Consider the following 6,045-nt stretch of genomic DNA (forward strand, 5'->3'; position numbering starts at 1 on the left):
AAAAAAACACAGCATTTCCAACAAATGGTGCTAGCACAACTGGCGGTTATCATGCAGAAAAATGTGAATTGATCCATTCCTATCTCCTTGTACTAAGGTCAAATCTAAGTGGATTAAGGAACTCCACATAAAACCCGACACAGTGAAACTTATAGAGGAGAAAGTGGGAAAACCCTCGAAGATATGGGCATAGGGGGAAAATTCCTGAAATGAACAACAATGGCTTGTGCTTTAAGATCGAGAATCGACAAATGGGACCTCATAAAATTGCAAAGCTTCTGTAAGGCAAAAGACAACGTCAATAAGACAAAAAGGCTGCCCACAGATTGGGAAAGGATCTTTACCTATTCTAAATCAGATAGGGGACTAATATCCAATATATATAAAGAACTCAAGAAGGTGGACTCCATAAAATCAAATAACCCCATAAATAATGGGGATCACTCTTCTCAAGGATAAATTCAAAGAATTCTCACCTAAGGAATACCAAATGGCTGAGAAGCACCTGAAAAAATGTTCAGCATCCTTAATCATCAGGGAAATGCAAATCAAAGCAAGCCTGAGAATCCACCTTACGCCAGTCAGAATGGCTAAGATCAAAAATTCCGTTGACAGCAGATGCTGGCGAAGATGAGGAGAAAAAGGAACACTCCTCCATTGTTGGTGGGATTGCAAGCTTGTACAACCACTCTCGAAATTAGTCTGGTGGTTCCTCAAAAAATTGGACATAGTACTTCCGGATGATCCTGCAATACCTCTCCTGGGCATATATCCAGAAGATGTTCCAACCAGTAAGAAGAACACATGCTCCACTATTTTCATAGCATCCTTATTTGTTATAGCCAGAAGCTGGAATGAACCCAGATGCCCCTCAACAGAGAAATGGATACAGAAAATATGGTACATTTACACAATGGAGAGCTACTCAGCTATTAAAAAGAATGAATTTATGAAATTCCTAGGCAAATGGATGGACCTGGAGGGCATCATCCTGAGTGAGGTAACTCAATCACAAAAGAACTCACATGATATGTACTCACTGATAAGTTGATATTAGCCCAGAAACTTAGAATACCCAAGATATAAGATACAATTTGCGAAACACATGAAGCTCGGGAAGAACGAAGACCAAGGTGTGGATACTTTGCCCCATCTTCGAATTGGGAGCAAGGCACCCATGGAAGGAGCTACAGATACAGAGTTTGGAGCTGAGACAAAAGGATGGACCATCTAGAGACTGCCATACCCGGGGATCCATCAGCCTCCAAACGCTGACACCATTGCATACACTAGCAAGATTTTGCTGAAAGGACCCAGATATAGCTGTCTCTTGTGAGACTATGCCGGGGCCTAGCAAACACAGAAGTGGATGCTCACAGTCAGCTATTGGATGGATCACAGGGCCCCCATGGAGGAGCTGGAGGAAGTACCCAGGGAGCTGTGGGGGATATGCAACCCTATAGGTGGAACAACAATATGAACTAACCAGTACCACCCCACACAGAGCTCGTGTCTCTGCATATGTATCAGAAGATAGCTTGGTCGGCCATCAGTGGAAAGAGAGGCCCATTGGTCGTGCAGACCTTATATGCCTCAGTTCAGGGGAATGCCAGGGCCAAGAGGTGGGTGGTTGGGGGAGTGGGTGTGGGAGGGGGGGGACTTTTGGGATAGTATTGGAAATGTAAATGAAATATATACTTGATAAACTAATTCTCCACTCCACCTAATCTTAAAATGACAGTGTGTGTTTTCCATTTTGCAATCTGAAATTAACTTTTTTAAAGTGGGTTTTTGCTAGATGTTTAGGATCTAATATGTTGTAAAGATTTTTAATCTCAACTTGGGGTTTCCATCCAGGTTATGATTCTTTAATTCCCAGATAAAATACACAAAGTTTATTTTACTCTTTTTGATATTTAGTTATTTAGTTATTTTGGTTTTTGAAGACAGGTTTTCTCTGTATAGTCCTGGTTGTCTTGGAACTCACTTGTAGACCAGGCTGGCCTCGAATTCAGAAATCCTCCTGCCTCTGCCTCCAAAATGCTGGGACTTGGCATGCGCCACCACTGCCTGACTCAAACAAATACTTTATATTTACAATAACCTTTAATCAATATAGAACTAAACAAATAACTACCTTCTGTGCTGTTAGAATCTACATTCCTATCAATAACCCCAACTTACTAATTACTACTTACTATGTTTCATTTGGGCTCTCCAATTGGCCAGCCCTCAAGGCCATATTTTTGTTTGTTTGTTTGGTTGGTTGGTTGGTTGGTTGGTTGGTTGGTTGGTTGGTTGATTGGTTTTTGGTTTTTTTGTTTTTTTTTTTTTTTCGAGACAGAGTTTCTCTTGTAGCCCTGGCTGTCCTGGAACTCACTCTGTAGACCAGGCTGGCCTCAAACTCAGAAATCCACCTGCATCTGCCTCCCAAGTGTTGGGACTAAAGGTGTGCACAACCACCACCCAGCCTCAAAGCCACATTTTTATGCCTCTCTTATGCCATAGTGGCTTCTCCTTCTTCCTCCTGTGCCTTCTTCTCCTCATGGTCCTCTTCTGACTCCAAGCCCAGGAAACAAAAAATCCACCTGTGTCTGTTATGTTCAAATATTGGCTGTTGGTATCTTTTTTTTTTTTTACCAAGTCTTAGGGAACCACATTTAACATTAAAATAGACAGCAACACCAAACCTCAATAAAAAGCCCACATCTAAACCAAGGTACAAGCCTCCTGAAATACACACTACATTATCTGATCACACAATTTGTGGTAGAAGGTGCTTTCCATGTATTTTTGCCAGTACATTTACAATGAGCCTCAGCTTGCTTCATGAGAGTAAAACAGAGAAGCTATGAGGGAGTAAGTATCTCGCAGGCATAACATTGGAACTCAGAAAAGACTTGTAATGTCCCTTAGAGTAAGTTCTCACATCTGAGGCTCAATTAATATTTATGGAAGATACACCAAGGAATGGGGACATTAAACATGAATTCATGTAATCTAATACAGGGAAGAAAGATCATTTTTGTTTTAACCAGCAACTCACAAGATATACTCAAAAGTTATTTACTTGTTTGAAAGTTTGCTTTACTCCTAGTTACATCTATGTGGCATGGAGGGGTTGGGTACTTGAGTAGGTAGGTTCCCTGTGAGGCCAGAAGAGAAGTGTGTGTTACAGCACTGACAAACTACCCAAGGTTCACCCATATGTCACCAACTTCTCTCTCACTTTCCCTACACCAGAGACTCTTGATAACAATATGAAGATTCTAGATTTTTATACATTTCACCAATAATGTTGTCTCAGCTCCATATTGGGCATAATTGAATGAAGAAATTTGTTTCTAGTTACTTTGTATTACACAACTGATTTTCTAAGATAGTCTTTACTCCTGATATAGATTTTTTCAACCACAATGGCCAGTGAATGAAGACTCACTTTCTAGTGGGGAAAACGTCCTGGTATGCAGAAATGGTTCAGTGATAAACAGCTCTTCCAGAGGACAAGGGTTCTCAGCATCTATGACAGCTTACAACTGTTTATATTTCTAGTTCCAGGGGACCCAAGGTCCTCTTCTGGCCTCTGGCCCACAGAGGCAGACTCACAGTGAACAGACATTCATGCAGACATAATACATACAAAATTAAAATAAATGTACTTGCACACATTCTGCATCAGCAACTCCTATAAAGACCTGTTACTTTGAAAATGGCTGACTACAGAGATGTTTTCTGTGGGAACCTGAGATTGCTTAGAGTTGGTGTCTCCACTACTCTACTCAACAGCATTCCCCCAGTCTTTCCAAACATGATCCTGGAATTTTCTTTTCATTGCCCAAACATACATGATACACACAATTGTCTTTAATTTTTTGCATGTGTGTGTGTGTGTGTGTGTGTGTGTGTGTGTGTGTGTGTGTGTGTGTGTGTGTTAGTCAGTCAAAGTCAAATGACAACCTACAGGAGTAGGTTAGGTCCTCTCCTACCTGTAGGTCTTGGAGTTTAAACTCAGGTTGCCAGGCTAGGGAGTATGTGCCTTTCCTATTGAGGCACCTCACTATCCACACAGTTGACATTAAAGGGTCAGTCCACATGCATCTGAATAGAAATAAAGGAATATTCATTCCAAGGTCAATGGGTGAACATAGAGTTTCCTGAGTTGTCTTATTTTGAAGCAATGGAGAATATATGAAATGAGGTTCCCTGTGCTTTGATTCTGTCCTTTTCATGGCAATCTCTGTAGCATCCCTGTAGTAGAAGCAAGAGCAGAACTTTAGGACACCAGCAAGGCAGGCCACCAAGGGGCTGTATGTGTCTGTTGTGCAACAGGATGGTGTTCATGCCTGTGAAAGGTCATGCCTTGGTAAATACATTACCCAGAATACTCAGCTTAGTGTTCACGGGCAGAACTTCTGGCATTTGTCAGTCAGGGGCTTTGTATATACAGAATTTAAGAGCAGGTTAAGGAACTCAGAATCCCAAGGAGCCTTTACACATGGCTCAGTAGGAAGCCACATAGGTGACAGCAGGACTAGCCAGCATGTCTTCTACTGGGCCACAACCCGGCACTAATTTGATCAACCCCTTGTCTGCAGGTGTCAGCCACTTGGACACACTGCCTGGGGAGGTGCTGTGGCCTCAGTCAGCACTTGAGTCCAGCAAAGTGCACATCAGAAGTCAGAGCCTCGCCTACCCAGGTCTTTTCAGCTCTGCTCAGATGATTGAGACTGGGGAGCCTTCCTTGATTAAGTTTTTGTTTCTGTCACCAAGTACCAGGAAGGCCAGAGAAGTTTTCTCTGAAGAGAGAGACCTGCATGTGGAGAGGCTTTAAGATTCACTTGAGGAGAGATGGGAAACTGAGGAGTTGAGCAGGGGGACTTTGATTCTGAGGGAGCTGGTCACAATGAGCTAAGGAGACTCCTTACTAGATAGTATTAGAAAATGTCCCTAGAGGTTGCTCAGAGGGAAAAAGGACTTAGAGTTGAGTGCGAGGGAGGGCTCCACTGTGGAAAGATTTTCATAAGCTTTACTTTTCAATGTTTTACTATTATTCTATGTATGAGATTTTTTATGGGTATATGGATGTATATGTTTTGTACACATATGTACAAATCTATACTTAAAGCACGGGAGTTAGGCCACTGTGCTGCAGGGCAGGGATGGAGGTACATGAGGGCTTATGTGCCTCCACAGGATAGTGGTACTCTCACAATCTCTCTCCAACCACAGAATTTTAAATAAATCCCATACTTTCTGACTCCAGAGCAAGACACTCTGGTGAAAACCTGTGAACTCAGAGAGGCAGAAAAAGCACCCAGCTGACCTTCCTATTCCACTGATGTCCCAGAAGGAAAACTCACCATCTCCTTCCCCATGCTCTCTTAAAACCCCTTCAATGCAAAGACGCTCCTTCCTCATTCCTGGGTTTTCTCATGTTACTCCCTGACAACTGGTTGCTTATTGCCTCTTGACCTATCCTTGACTTTATTTAGATCTTCTTTACAGAAACTCTTGGGTTAAATGTGGGTTCTAGGGCTGAACCACACCAAATCAAGAAGCAGATTTTTTTTAATTAACAGTCCCAGGGTTCAGACTGTGATCAGATATCCTGCAACAAGTGTGGGTTCTCTCACAATGTCACTCCATTACAGGTTTCTGTAGCTTCAGAGACACTCATGAGCTATGTAGACATAATCAGAGGATATCTCATGTTACCTGGCCATATATATTCCACTCTACGTTAACAAGAAATTGGCTAGAAATAACTTGCCTTTATCTCTGACTATTAGACCTGTGGTCTGATCAGACACAGATACTCAATCCAGAACAGCAGTTGTGTGGACACATTCCAGTATCTGGCTACAAGTAGCATGTACTGTAGAAAGTATTACAGGCACCTGAATTGATATGTGAGCATCCTGAGGTGAGAGCTGGAAGTCATTGTTGCAGTTCAGTATCATGTCTTGAAGAATCAGAGAGGTAAGATGCAGGATCCAGGACTAGAGTGGCAGCTGAGAATCTCAGGCTTTCTTTGGGGGGTATTAG

This window comes from Mus caroli, unplaced genomic scaffold (assembly GCF_978045245.1).
Source record: "Mus caroli unplaced genomic scaffold, Mus_caroli_1 scaffold_8, whole genome shotgun sequence".
NCBI lineage: Eukaryota > Metazoa > Chordata > Mammalia > Rodentia > Muridae > Mus > Mus caroli.